Source organism: Mastacembelus armatus, chromosome 6 (assembly GCF_900324485.2).
Source record: "Mastacembelus armatus chromosome 6, fMasArm1.2, whole genome shotgun sequence".
Classification (NCBI taxonomy): Eukaryota; Metazoa; Chordata; class Actinopteri; order Synbranchiformes; family Mastacembelidae; genus Mastacembelus; species Mastacembelus armatus.
The window spans coordinates 23,128,742-23,144,952 of NC_046638.1; the positions used below are offsets into that span (position 1 = coordinate 23,128,742).

Here is a 16,211-nt window from a genome sequence, read left to right on the forward strand (position 1 = left end):
TCACTGCAGACATCTGCAACAAAACTATGCCAAGGGATAAATCAGGGAAAGAGCATGAAGCCATTTCTAAAGTGCTGACTGTTCAGCAGCACACTGGCCTTACTAGCTGTGAAATTGAAGATGTTTGGATACAGCTGTACTTTTCCTAGAGTTGACCAAATGGGCAAGAAGGGCCTTGGTCAGGGAAGTGACCGAAAACCCAAATGGGAGAACCTGCTGGAAGGACAGCCACCTCTATGCTGCTTCACCAGGTGTAGGCTTTTAAGGTTGAGTGGCAGCATGGAAGACACTGGTAAAAAGAGTGTGGGAGCCTTCTTGCTGTGAGGCGACAGCGTTAACCACCAGGCAATGAAGTGCAGTGAGTCCGAAACATATTGATATACACCTTAGTTGAATTAAGAGGAAATCTTTCTGCATATTATCTTTGGTTTAGGGCTCTGGGGCTTTGTGTGTAACTATATAGTTAGCTGGGAGTGTACTGTGCTATTTTCAGTATTGAAGTCAACACAGGCAGCCTCCACCAAAGTGTGTGCATGTGAGCTCTGGTTCATTATGACCGTGGGTCATCACTTTGGTGAACATGGTGGGAAAACACTCCTTAAAAGCACAACTCTCCATCTCCTGCAGTCTGAGGTTGTAAGTGTGAGGAGAGAGGAAAAGGATGAGAGAGAGAGATGGGGGCCACAGTGTAGATAAGGCAGTCTTGTTCTTTATTTATGTCTTATTATAGCTACAGCGGGGCCAGGCCACAGACACAGTCACTAGGGACACAATGATGAACTACTCGACAAGACAGCCTGCTCACTCCTGGGAAGACACACTCCCTCTATTCCCCACTCCTCCACTCCTTTGCCTTCTTCTTTAACACTTCCCCGTTCCCTCCAGTCTCCTGCTTGCTTTTAACCCTTTTCTTCCTTTTCTTGCAACAACCTCATTCTGTCTCTGTCCTTCCTCAATGCCAAAAAAACTTGTTTCTGATGCAACTCATCGCCTCTTCTGCTACACCATCATCCTCTGCCAGTGTTACTGCAACATATGGAGCAGAGTGGATGGTGTAAACAGGGGAGGAACCCAAAGGTGCTGCAGTTGAGTGGAAAGGCAGGTTGGTGACATGATTAAGACATCCCTTCTCCCTCATGCACACAGTACATGTACCTTTTCCCTGCTACGCTCCCTCTGTTCTTTCTAATCCTCTCCTGCTCTCTTGCTCTCTCTCGTGGTGTGACCTGCAGAGGTGGATGTGACTGAGCTCATTACCTGCCTTAATGAGAAGACAGCACCACTGAGACAACAGCTGCAACTTACCTGAACACTGCACACACATACACACACACACACACACAGACAGACAGACTCACAGGAGAATGCATGTAAATACCTGCTACTAACTACTGAGACAAGCAAATACACTTGATTGCACCTCAGAGAGAAAAAAGGACTTAAAGTGAGAACCGGCATGAGAGGGAGATGGAAGAGGGAGGTGTGTAAAGACTCTTAGACTTGCTGCTGATACCACTGACTCTCAGCTGTATTTTAGTTGTTGTTTTATGGAATTACCCTTGTACTAACATGCTCTTCCTGTGAGTAAAGCTTTTTTTTTTTGCCTGGTTCAGGAAAATTAATGTCTATGAGCGCAATACAATCCATCATAGGCTGAAAGCAGAGGTCATTCTGGAAATGATAGCAGGGAAGATAGGCTTCTCCTCCATGTGCACGCACACAGATAGAAAGAGAAAGTGCGTGCAAGAAGGATATAGAAAGATGGGGGGCAAAGGATCCTTGAGTCCCTAAATGTTTCTCTCATTTTACTCTTTGACTTTGGTAAGTTAGAGAAGAAGCTGAAGAAAGTTGTCTAGAGAATGTGGTTCTTATGCATATTTTTTACACTATACAAACACAATATTCATTATGTACAGTATGATAGTTTTTTAAAACAACTTCATCTGAAAAGTTTTCATGTGTCCAACATTTTTAAAAATGAATAATAGAAGCTAAAGATTGTTGTCTAAGCCTGATCGAGAAAGTAAAAATAAAAAAAAAACTCGACAGCCATCTTTTATGAGACAATGAATCTCCAGCCCTATGTGTGACATTGTGTCCAGTTTATTGACTGTGTCGACAATTTAGTATGTGCAGCATGTGTCTATCTTTCTGATTACTGATGAAGGATTTAAATGCAAAACCACAAATCATATATATAAAAAATAGTGTCGACTCCACAGGTATAACAGGGGTGGGTCAAGGCCACACACACACACACACACACACACACACACCCACACACACACACACACACACCATCTCTCTCTCTCTCAGAAGACCAGTACTACGCCTTCTCATCCATCCCACATGTTGACAGATTAATCACATGCATTAATTATTGACAATAACTTCAATGTGAAAAGCAAACATCCGTCACCCTCACCCTGTTTTAAATCATTTCTACCTCCCCTACATGGATAATCATATGGCTATTGATTAAGATACTTATAGCACAAGGGCGTATTGATAACACATACATGCATGTGGCATCCCAGATGAGCTCAGTAGGAGGATGGAGAAGCGAAGGAATTTAAACCTATCTAAAGTTGAGTTCCCACAGAAACACACAAACACCTGAGCATGAGTGGACCCACATTCATGCACACACACAGAAACAGAAGCTGTCCTACATAATCCTGACTCTGGCATGGAGGTGTTTAAAAACTGTGTCAGAGGATGACATGGAAAGAAGGACATTTTGGCATGGAGATAAAGACAAAGACAGGTAAGCCTTGTCCTAAAACTGGACAGATGAGGGCCTGTGTCTTTCTCTACCTTTCAGAGAGGGAGAGAGAGGGTTTTATCTGACTGACAGAGTGAAGGATGTGTGGTCAGGTTCTACTCTGATTCTCCTGTCCTTTTAGTAAATCAGCCTTCACTGTTGTCACCTGCCCAGCCCACAGTCACACATCATTGGTGTCACCCTTACATGATGTCAAAACCCCAATCCTTCCCCACCACACACACACTCACACACAAATATACACAATACACAAATCCAGATGCTTTTTAAATATCTGAGGTACAGTTATTGTAGTGATTCCATTATCTTCATAAGACACACTCAGGCATCAGTAATCTATCAATGGTGCAGATAATCACAAAGATGGGAGTAGGGAGAGGGATCTATACCACCCTACCACCAGATCTATTGCTTTCTGATAAACTTTTCACTCATCAGCTTCTCTGAGGTCGGTCGCACGTTCTGTGTGATGCTCCTGAAGTCTGAGGAGGAAGTAAAGTGTTGAATATTGGTTTCTGCCTCTTTACAGCAGATCGCTGTGAAACATGTAACTGAACTTTGTTATTATTCAGAAATTCAGACATACACATGTGCAGCTCTGGCTCCATCCATGTGGATGTTTTCAATGGCAACATGTCCATTCAGTTCAGAGATAAGGTAAATCCCTGACTAGGCCTCACGAAAACACCACATGAGCCTGTAGAAACATAGAGCCATTAAAGTGACCTGTCTCAAAATTTAAGGTTTGTTCATCCAGTAACATTTTTAAATAACTCAGAAGAAACAGCAGGCTTTATAGAATTATGTTTCATCTGTGATGGACGGGTGACCTGTCCAGGGTGGACCCCTGCCTTTCACCCAAAGAGAGCTGGGATAGGCTCCAGCAGATCCCTGGGACCCTGGTTAGGACTAAGAGGGTATAGATGATTAATAAATATCATATACTCTACAATTGGCTCAGTTTATTCTGTTTTCTGAAAAACTTGAAAACATTATTTTAAGAGGGTGACGATATGTATAAATACTTGTATGTTATGTAAGTTAGTAGGCACGTATCTATGTATGAGTATGTGGAAAGATTACCAAATGCTTGGCTAAGGAAAGTTTAATTTAAATCAAACTTTATCAAAAGCTATTGGACTTGTAATCAATAAAGCATGCATGGCTAATCCAAGCACAGCTACATGATCTTTAAAGTGCAGCTGAAGTGTTTGTGTACTCTGATTAGCTAACATTAATTCAATTCTAATCATTTTTTAATGGAAACAAATGAAAAATCCTGGCTAAGGAGTCATTAATGTGCCCATTAAAAAAACAATGACTGGTACACTGCCCCTACAACATGGCAGTACCAATCACATACATTACTCCCCCACTATTTTCATATGCATCATGTAGGATAAGTCATACACACTGCCGCCGCCAAAGGCCCCTCAACCCCTCCCCTGGGCTCTCGTCTGTGATTGGAATGAAAGGTAATGGTCCTGAAAGAGGAAGAAAGGACACTTTTCTCCACTCTTATCTCCACTAACACCCACAGTGGAGCAAACTCACATGCATCCTTTTGTCTGCACACATGCACGTACACAAACTGTATCTGCTGCAGGATGATGGCAGAAATAACATTGGTTTAATTGTGAAACACATCAAAGGAAAAACACATGGTGCATGAGGCATCTCAGAGGATGAAAGTGTATAGTAATAGTAACAGTTTTGTCTCTTTGAGAGAATATACAGAAAAAATCCAGAAAGATGTAATGCTAAACAGATACAAAGTAATTTAATAGGAGGTTTAAAATATTCATAAATATTGAATTAATCATTTATAATAGATCTTAAATTAACTGCCGTCCTTGAAGTATTAGATGTGAGGAGAGAGAGTCTGTGAAAACGATAAAGAATGTGCCCTCTAGACATTTTTCCTTCCCTGTGCTAACATCTCCTCAGTCTGATGAATGAATATTCATGTTTGATCCAGACACTCTTGCTCAATAAAGGCAGGGAAAGCCCTAAAACACATATCGCTCCACTTCTGATGTAGCAATGCAGCCATGCTACTTTTTAGTGGAGATCGAATTAATATCAATGCTTCTTCTTTCGATGTGTCTGTGATGATGTCTCAGGAGACGAGTAAGACGATTCACCACTGACATACATACATAAGAATACCAGGAAAACACATTTTGCTGTGAGGCCTATGTGTTTACATGTATTTGTGTATATATGAATTTGTGTGGGACAGACATCAGAGTTAAGGACAGTGAAAGCTGTTCAGATCACATCCTCACTCCATTTCCCGCTGATGCAGCATCCTGCTACTGGAATCTAGGTGGTGACCTGAAACTATTCACTCACGTCCCCTGAAATCCCCTTGTATTAGTGGAACTCGTGTGCATGTGTGTGTGTGTGTGTGTGTATGAATAAGGGCTGCGTTGGCGTTCTGTGAGCCTCTCTGAGATAGTAATGTCTTACAGTAGATTACAGTGGATCCAATCCATACACCCACCAGGCTCAACTAGACCAGCTCTCTATTTCTGCAGCATATATTCCTCCACAGCACAGCATAAGGTGGATAATAATGAAAGGGAGGACACACACACACACACACATACATACAGACACACACACTCTCAAAATAAGGCTGACAACACAGGGGGAACCCACCAACAAGTAGACTTGGACTAATTCTGTAGTGGTGTGCAACAGCATATAGAGAGATGACTATTAGATCGGTTATCAGTACTGTGGCTGTCAGTCTGTCAGTCTAAATGTGTACCGCATTCATCATGGCCCACACAGTGATACATGGGTGTGGAGTCACAGACTCACAGACACACACACACACACACACACACAGAGGACATGAATGACATTTTGGTCGTAGAAGGAAAATCTCTTCTTAACAAAAGGTAAAGTTCATGAGTGACAACCACTTAGACCGTGATATTTGGCTAACACTGATGAGCAACTGTATGTTGTTCAAGTAACTTAAGACACATTGTGCTACAAAATATTAAACCATCAGTCAATTAATCAATGCAGAAAGTTAGATGATTATAATTCTGATGACTTAGATCAAATAGTAATCAAATCACATATTTACTGACACCAACTTCTCAGATTTTCTGGGCTTTTTTGTTTCCTATTAGATAAAACCAGTATACGTATATCACCGATGATATATGCATTAGACAGTGATGTAGGATAAAGTAAAGAGAGTCCTTGCACCACTTGTTACACTGAGAAATATGTATACACACAGAGGGGGCAAAACTGTAAGAAAGCAAATGAGAACAAGTAGGAGATAGGGCAAAATGTGACAAATGTTAAATATGTGTTGTTGGCTGTGACAGCAAAGCAGGAGGTGGGTGAAGAGGAGCTCAGATTGGTTTAGAAACACACTCAGCTCATCTGAGTGAGCAAAGAAGAGAGTGAGGAGAGAGGGGTGAGGTCAGAAGGGTTAATAAGGCAGTGGGAATAATACAAGCGTTGGCAGCTTGGTGTGTCACCGCTTTCTAGGCTCCTGAAAGAGCAGAACACACACACACTCAAACACACACATACACAGCAGGAGAGAAGGACACAGACTGCTCAGTATGCAGCCCTGACATTGTCCACATCTGATACGGGACATTAGCCCCTAACTCCCTCCATACACCACTGCCCTTCACTTTATATTACTTTATGTTAATAGAAAAATATTACATACAACATCATTTGTCTTTGTTACCTCGGCACCCCGCAACTGATTTAAATGCATGTGTTTACCTCTACAGACAGGTGAAGACAGGGGGAGGGGTGGGTGACTGACTGCGTGTGTATCTATGCATATGTGTGTGTGTGTGTGTGTGTGTGTGTGTGTGTGTTTGTGTGTGTGTGTGTTTGTAATAAGGGAGGGTACAAATACACACATCTCATTCAGATTTATCGATCTTGCCCACCTCTCACCAGGACGGAACTGTAACACACACATATATGGACATAGACAAGTGTGTGTGTGTGTGTTGCTGTGCAGATGGATGATGAGTGCAGGGCCCTGACATCAACCTGCCATCACCCCCAACTCATGCTGTCTTTTGAAATCTGGTTCTATTGTGAGGCAAGTTATTTAAAAAAAAACTACATGTACAGCACAACGATTTCCACTGCATGAAATTAAAAGTGCATTTTGTCATAATATTGGAATGACACAATAAAAGCAATAAAATTTCACTACTTTGTCACTTTGTTGGGTTTCTGTGCTCTCTCACTGAGCAGATTTGCCTTACAAGCTTAGAGATCACCTACACCCCCATGTCTGGAGTTTTGAATCTGGCTCTGTGCACGTCTGCTTGCATTGTTTTTTATCACCACATTCTCTGTGGGCTAGCATCAGTGTTCCCATTAATCCATAAGTCAATGGATCAGTGTTGGGCTGCAAGTGAGGCTGAAAGCTCTCAGCTGTATTGACCCGTCATCTGAAACCTTGATGATCACTGGACTTTAATGTAAACAACACTTTAACATCAGTCTTTTGTGTGTACTTCCATATAATGTAAAGAAAGAGATGAAGATTATTATTTTGAACTCTGTTTTGGTGATTGCATGTCATATCAGAGATATATGCATTGTGAGACTATTGATCCTGTAAGTGAGTAAATGTGAGTACATTATCATGCATGTAAATGGTGTGGCGTAGAATCTAAGGGGCTTTCACTGTTAAAAACCCTGCACTTTGTCATTGCTGGGATGTCAAAACTCATATGCTACACCGTTAAAACACCCCCATAACTCTACCACCCAGTGCTAATGCTACAGCACACTAATATGACTGTGAGTTTGTGTGTGCATGTGTGCCCTGTGCATATACTGACTGCATGCATGAGTTTGTTTAGGCTATATATTGCTCAATACCATTAGTGCTGATTATGAAGGCGTAGATTGATAGTTGGCCTTGACACGGTGTTTAATCATATAGGCATTTCAACGCAAAGGAAAATGGCAGCTGTTATGAATTAGCATGGTGAAATCATGTTGGGGTCATCCATTAGCAGCAGTTAAAAAAACAGAAGAGCTGCAACACTGACAAACTGGATGAATGGTTTTCAAAAAGAAAAAATGGGTCTAAAAAGTGAAATGTAGATACAGTAAGTTTGAGCTTGTATGATAAAAGTCAGAGATAGCAAGGAGACAACAAATTGGAGGACCACAAGAGAAAAATACAAGATCCAGTCTGAGTAGTAGAAACCTGTCAGTATAAATCCTGTATTTTGAAAAAAAGTACACAGTTGCCTGACTACATCACTTTCTTATGATCAAATCCTGACACACAGACAGTAAAAAAGTCATCTTCCAGTAAGGCTCTGACCCACAGAGCTCTGTGCTCAAAACAACAATAATCCAAAACAAAATGATTAAAGGCACCAATATATTTCAAAGTCTGGTGGAAAAATCACCATACGGCCAGACTCCTCTAGTAGAGGAGAGTCAAACTTTAATTTCACACACACACTATGTCACAGTATTAATTGGTCAACACTTGAGCCTTTCATAGGCTGGTGGGAACGTCCTGACTAATACAGACTTCTACAACTACTCAATACTCGTATGGACACCGAAGGAATTCAAGTCTCCCACAGTGCTACACACACACACACACACACACGCACACACACACACACGCAAACACACACACACACACACACACACACACACACACACACACACATACAATAACCAAAGCAGCAAGAAGACAGGGAAGATGGGATACTGGGAGGAGATATTAGAGCTTGTGCTCATTACAATCAATTAGGGTCAAGTTGAGAGCGAAGCCGGGTGGTAGGAAGGGGAAGGAAATTGTGAGGCAGCACGGAGGAAGGATGAGGGCAGGGGGTGGCATCTTGGCAAATGTGGAAAGAGGGCCAATTAAAGTGAAAGCAATGCAAATATGAATGATTATATCTATGTAAAACACATCCATTGAATATAATGTCAAACTCAGTGTAATCCTATGGGAGCCAAAGTGGTGTGTGTTTTGTTAGTTTGGACATGAAACCTAATAACTAAAGGATGAGTTATTACATGAAAAGAGCTATGAATGCTTTTAACTCTGTGTCGCCATATGTTCACTGAGGTTACATAGGTGGAATTATTACAGAGATAAATTAACATTATTGTCAAACTCAAATCATAATCCTTCTTCAACCACTGAGTTGGATTTCCAAGTCCCTACACTAAAGGGCCTGAACAACAAATCTCTAGAACTGCCCCTCTATCAACATTGCCAAAATTAGGAACGTCCCGTCTCAAAATGATGCAGAAAAACTAGTCCATGCATTTGTTACCTCAAGGCTAGATTAGTGTAACTCATTACTACTATCTGGATGTCCCAGTATCTTGTCATGGAATTTTCTTCTCGGTTGTGAGAGTTGCTAATTGTGGAGAACAAACACAAGTGTGATGAATCATCTCAGTTTAATTTATGTGCATGAAGAGAAGACTTCTACAGAGCTCTCTGACTTCTTCCACTAAAATTCAGGTTTATATAGCTGGAGGGGGTGGACTCATCTTGGAAAGACCCCAAATGCTTTTTCAGGTGTCCTTCATCTTCAGGCCTCTAACAGTACTAAAACAATTGGCAGTTATTTACAGGCATCTAAAACACTAAAACACTAAAACCCCCATACCATGCATTCTTTAGCCCAACACATTTAAGTGATCCTTTGACCACCTGTTAAAATTCTACTATGAAACCAAACAGACGTAAGACCTAACCTCCACTTTATAACTCATTCTGTGTAAAACAACCACAATCTCCATAAAAAGCCTCCAGTTAATCCAGAATGCTGCAGCCAGAGTCCTGACAGGAACTAGCAAGAGAGATCATATTTCTCCTATATTAGCTTCTCTTCATTGGCTCCCTGTAAAATATAGAATAGAATTTAAAATCCTTCTTCTCACATACAAATCCCTTCATGTTCAAGCTTCATACCTTAAAGACCTCATAGTACCATATTATCCCAGTAGACCACTTTGCTCTCAGAGTGCAGGTCTACTTGTGGTTCCCAGAGTTTCCAAAAGCAGAATGGGAGGCAGAGCCTTTAGTTATCAAGCTCCTCTCCCGTGGAACCAGCTCCCAGTCTGGGTTCAGGAGGCAGACACTCTCTGTACTTTTAAGGCTAGACTTAAAACCTTCCTCTTTGACAAAGCATATAGTTAGGGCTGGCTTCAGGTAACCCTGAACCATCCCTTAGTTATTCTGCTATAGGCCTAGACTGCCCGAGGACCATCGGTGCACCGAGCTCCCTAACACCCCCCCCTCTCTTCTCTCCTCCCACCTCATGTATATTCCACCATTGAATGTCACTAACCTTGTGCTCTCTCTCTCCCCTAGTTTGTGCTCTCTCCCTCTCTCTCTGTTCTCTCTGTACCTTCTGCAGGTGTCCCTGGTCCTGGAGCTGTATATCACTGATGTGCAGTTACTGGCCCCACCAACCTGCAGTGTCTATTTGTTGTTTATTGTTGCTGTTCTTTTCTCTCTGCTCTATCCACTCACCCCAACCGGTCGAGGCAGATGGCCGCCCAAACTGAGCCCGGTTCTGCTGGAGGTTTTTTCTTCTGTTAAAGGGAGTTTTTCCTCTCCACTGTCGCCAAGTGCTTGCTCATAAGGGATTTGTTGGGTTTTTAGTTTTAGTTTTTGTAAAGTGCCTTGAGATGATTTGTATTGTGATTTGGCGCTATACAAATAAAATTGAATTGAATTGAACAAGAGGCAGCCACCCGACCTGGGTGCTGACGCCACTGTAGGAGCAGACTGGGGATTTCTGGCACAACATCACCCACTGTGCCTCCAAGGAGCATGGAAAAGTTGGATAGTCTGAAAAGGTCAAAACTCCAGCAGCAACTTTAAAGTGAGTCCAGCACATTTTGGGATGTGAGGGTTATCCATGGACCAGTAAAGCCCTCTATACCACAAGTTGCTAAAGTCTGTTGAAGTTAGTGTGAAGGTGTTAAGATGCAAATTCTCTAATATCAGCTAGATTTTAAGAATGTAGGTTTGGGGGTACCCAGCTGAGACAGGGGGGGAGGATAAGTAGTAGATGATGAATGTATGGATGTTTGGGGGTGTTTTCTGGCTCACTGGGTTCTCAAGCTACTATAACCAAAGGCGGTGTTTGATGCCACCAAGTCACAAAGTCTTCAAATTCCAAGCATACATTCAAAAAGAAATGGGCGGTGGCATTAAGGATGTTGCATCCATGATTTTCTAACATTTATGCAAATATATTTAAAGCAAACCAAATCTTGACGTGACCTGAGCTTTGTGAAACAAATTCTGCTGAAGAATTAGCCTGGTTAAAAATGATCCACAGTCAAATCTTCAGCAGGGAAAGCTTTATTAGTGTGAAAATCTGCCAACTTAAAAAAAAGAAGATCCACATAAGCTTGAAATAAAAACGCACTCATCCTCATACATCTCATTCCCTCTCCCACTCTTTCTCACACACACTGACACAAGAGTGCAGGCCAATGTGTGTTTGACTCAACTAAGTGAGATAATCCAGTTTTCCGGATGAATTCGCCTTTGTGTCCCGAGGGCAGAGATTAAGATAAAGATATTAAACAAATAAGAAACCCTACTCTCCCCTTCCCCCTGCTGCCCATTCTTCCCCAGTATCAACCTCTGCCCTCCTGCATTACATGCTACCTTTCCTGAGGCCACACTAAGCTTGTTGCTTCCCTACTCCACCATACTCAGACACAATAAAGACAGTAGGTCGGACTGTGATTGCTCCAGAGAGTTGCAGGTCCTGAGCAGTCATACAGTCAGTCAGTCAGCTGAAGTAATGCACCAGGAGAGAGGTGAGCGTGTTGATCTGAAATTAAGCTCTCTCCCAACCTCTGCTCTGCTCTTGTGTCAGGGCTGACTGACTCCAGATTGGAAGAATATGAAAACATGTCAAATTCATTATCAACGATACAGCAGCTATGATTGTGACACTTTTAGAAAGGAGAAAGAGGGCAAACTAGAGAGAGAAGCACCATATAAACCATCCCAAGACCAAAATCGTCCTAGCATCATGAATGGCCAAAAACTGAGAAAGACATAATCTAAGGGTATGATCACAGCCTGGACACTGAGGCTGGTTGACACTGGCAGACTCAGACAGGAGGTAGAGACCAATAATCACTTCTTTCTGTACTGCAGCTTCTATAAAGTGTAAGTGTGAATCAGATCATTATAGCTAGTTCTTTACCAACATTAACCTAAATACTAAGAATTCATTTCATTTGATCCGTTGTATTATATAGTTATCACTGTTACATTTAACTGTTAAACTATATTGTTTTTCCCTTGGTGTAAACTGTTGTCCAACACATAGCAAGTTCAGAAAACCTTTGCAAATGGACTGTAAAACAAACACATGCAGTCAACAAATGTGTGTGCCGACAAATATGCAATATACAGACAGGTCTCCGTCTCCGTGTGCCAGTCACGTTTATCCAAGGGATAAGCCACCCAGAACTTGATGATCAATTTCTTTGGTGGACCTAAACCACGGCACACTCACTGACCATATTGCACGTGGTACGTGAAGGAGTGTTTCTGTTCTTTGTCCGTGGAGATAAATGTTTTATTTCAGTGCAGGAAATCCTCAACTTGCACTGTAAACCGTAATTTTTTGTCACTTTGTCTTTGACTGTACTTCATTATGATGATGGAATTAAAGTAAATCTACATTTGAGCAACTGAGTAAAGATTCTTAAATGCCCGAGTCCTGTCTCTATGCAGAAGCTTCATATGTGATGAGAGAGAGAGTGAGATGGGCATCCAGGGGAGAAAGTCTTTGCTGAAACCCCCCCCCAACTCTCTTATTGTAGGAAGACATCAAACAAACACACCTGCTCCCTGGACCAATCCCCTCAGCACTGTCCAACTCCCTCTGACTCCAACACACACTCACACACTCCTATTCCTCATTACACACAAACACAGATGCGCACACACAGTCCCATTCCTCATTACACACACCGAGAGCAGAGCAGTGAGAGATCGCGGGGAGCGAGCAGGAGCGGTGCTTTGGTGTAATGGGAGGAAATGTTGGTGTTTCATCTGGAATTGATGAAGTCTTGTTTCAGCGGCTCTCCCCGGAGCAGGGCCGCTGTGCGCTGGCTGTGTAAATGAAAGAAACAGCAGAGACTGGACCGGAGGAGCAGAGAGCCAGGGCTGCTGGAGACACTCAGGGCTTTAGGAACTGGAGAGGGCTGTCTCACAAAAGACAAAGTCTTTACTGTCAAATGACTGGCAGCTCAGATCCCGCACTTCACACGTTTTAATATGAGGCACAGACAAAATAAAGTCATGTCTCACAATGCCACTTCAGTTTCTGAGAAATACAGCTTATGTGGGACGTTCTTTGTATCTGATTTGATCTTATTAGCAAATGCTATCTGAGGCTATAATAATGACAGTTATGCAAAAATAGAGAACAAACAGCAGGAGAGTGTCATCAAAATTTTAAGGCATTAAAAATGACTCCTGCCCTCTGAAGAAAACTTACTCTATAAACTAACAAAAGAGCATCTCAGCATAGCTGAATGCAGTTTCTTCACTTAATTTAAATAATTTCATATTTTCTTCAATTTCTTGAATTCAAGAGAGCCAAAGCGTCACTTTTTTACACAGATTAAAGGATTTATTTTATCTACTCAGTTTACATATAGTATTTGCACATATTTTATAATCGACTTTTTGCTCATCTGATCACTTTTCAAAGTCTGCAAAGTGTAAGCAAAGTAAAGTATCCCTGACCTGCTAAGTAAAGATGAGCGAACAGACGTACGCATGGGCACGTACTGTATCTTGAATGATGTAAGAAGCCTTAGATCTATTAACGCCAGGGTAGAGGCTGATGTAAATGCTTGCTCTAATAAAACACTGGTGTTGGGGGGTGCAGAAGCAGATTTAAGTGCTTGTTGTAATTAGGCTCAGCTTGGTTTGTCTGTACTCCCCAGTCAGTGAGTGTTGTCAGACAGAGATGAAAGGAGGAGGAGGAGGTCACCTCTACAGACAGACTGTAATCTAGAATATTAAGTACTGAACAGACGAGATTATTTTGACTTTAATAGAATTTAGATTATTTTAATTCCTGTAACCAAAGCACAACCAAAATCATTTTAAAATTGTTTTACATTAATGTATACCTTGGGCTAATGTATACACACACACACACACACACATATATACTGTGAAGACTCTAGAAGCAGGGCTCTCTTTGCAGGAGCCTGCTGGGTGCACTAAATATGCTGATGGCAGTCAGAAAGTTCACCTCTTTTGTAATAAAAGGCAAAATATAAAAGTGATCAATTTAAAAAAAATAAACAAAGCACAAAACAAGTAGTGTGTATGCAAAGGATGAATAAAAATACCATCCAAACAAATACATACAGTGGTGTGAAAAAGTGTTGGTCCCCTTCCTGATTTCTTATTTTTTTGCATGTTACTCACACTTTAATGTTTCAGATCAAACAAATTTAAATATTAGTCAAAGATAACACAAGTAAACACATCATGCAGTTTTTAAATGAAGGTTTTTATTACTAAGGGAAAACAAAATCCAAAACTACATGGCCCTGGGTGAAAAAGTGTTTGCCCCCTAAACCTAAACCTAATAACTGGTCGGGCCACCCTTAGCAGCAACAACTGCAATCAAGCGTTTGAGATAACTTGTAATGAGTCTGTTACAGAGCTGTGGAGGAATTTTGGCCCACTCATCTTTGCAGAATTGTTGTAATTCAGCCACACTGGAGGGTTGTCGAGCATGAACCACCTTTTTAAGGTCATGCCACAGCATCTCGATCGGATTCAGGTCAGGACTTTGACTAGGCCACTCCAAAGTCTTCATTTTGTTTTTCTTCAGCCATTCAGAGGTGGACTTGCTGGTGTGTTTTGGATCATTGTCCTGCTGCAGAACCCAAGTTCGCTTCAGCTTGAGGTCACGAACAGATGGCCGGACATTCTCCTTCAGGATTTTTTGGTAGACAGCAGAATTCATGGTTCCATTTGCTTCCAGGTCCTGAAGCAGCAAAACAGCCCCAGACCATCACACTACCACCACCATATTTTACTGTTGGTATGATGCTCTTTTTCTGAAATGCAGTGTTACTTTTACACCAGACGTAATGGGACACACACCTTCCAAAAAGCTCAGCTTTTGTCTCGTCAGTCCACAGAGTATTTTCCCAAAAGTCTTGGGAATCATCAAGGTGTTTTCTGGCAAAACTGAGAGGAGCCTTTATGTTCTTTTTCCACAGCAGCGGTTTTCATCTTAGAACTCTGCCATGCAGACCATTTTTGCCCAGTCTCTTTCTTATGGTGGAGTCATGAACAGTGACCTTAACTGAAGCATGTGAGGCCTGCAGTTCTTTGGATGTTGTTGTGGGGTCTTTTGTCTTGGATGAGTCTTCGCTGCACTCTTGGGGTAATTTTGGTCGGCCGGCCACTCCTGGGAAGGTTCTCCACTGTTCCATGTTTTTGCCAATTTGTAGATAATGGCTCTCACTGTTGTTCGCTACAGTCCCAAAGCTTTAGAAATGGCTTTATAACCTTTTCCAGACTGACAGATCTCAATTATTCTTTCTCATTTGTTTTGAATTTCTTTGGATCTCGACATGATGTCTAGCTTTTGAAGATCATTTGGTCTACTTCACTTTGTCAGGCAGGTCCTATTTAAGTGATTTCTTGATTGTGAACAGGTGTGGCAGAGGCCTGGGTGTGGCTGGAGGAATTGAACTCAGGTGTGATAAACAGTTAAGTTATGTTTTAACAGGGGGGGCAAACACTTTTTCACACAAGGCCATATAGTTTTGGATTTTGTTGACCCTTAATAATAAAAAACCTTCATTTAAAAACTGCATGATGTGTTTACTTGTGTTATCTTTGATTAATATTTAAATTTATTTGATGATCTGAAACAAAGTGTAACATGCAAAAAAATAAGAAATCAGGAAGGAGGCCAACACTTTTTCACACCACTGTACACACTCATATACTTTAAGGCTTTTATCCTAACTAAACTTGCATTTATAAATACCTGTTTATCCCATGCAGATGGATAATACAACACAAATACACATGCAAAAGACAAAAGCATCAGCATTCATTTGCAGTGATTGCTTGAAATAAACAGTACTAGAGTTTGAGTTATCATTGTGGACAGCTCGTGGTCTTCTATGGGACAGCTGTTATGAGGGCTGGCTAAGACACTGACGCAAAGAGAAGGAGATAGAGAAGAGCAAAAGCCTCTGACTCCTCATTCATAAATTACCAAAGAAATGTACTTCCATCTGCACACACACAAATCACAGGACACAGGGCATCTCAGCTTAACTAAGAGAAGAAATTAATTAATACTTTTATTTAAAAGAAGCGTTTGTGTCTAATTAT

At 41.5% G+C, this 16,211-nt stretch overlaps 1 protein-coding gene across 1 annotated transcript in view; it reads right to left on the minus strand.

Moving 5' to 3' along the window:
* The window catches only part of wwox (WW domain containing oxidoreductase), a 122,343-nt gene that overhangs the window by 25,868 nt on the left and 80,264 nt on the right, over nucleotides 1-16,211 (minus strand). The window lies entirely within an intron of this gene.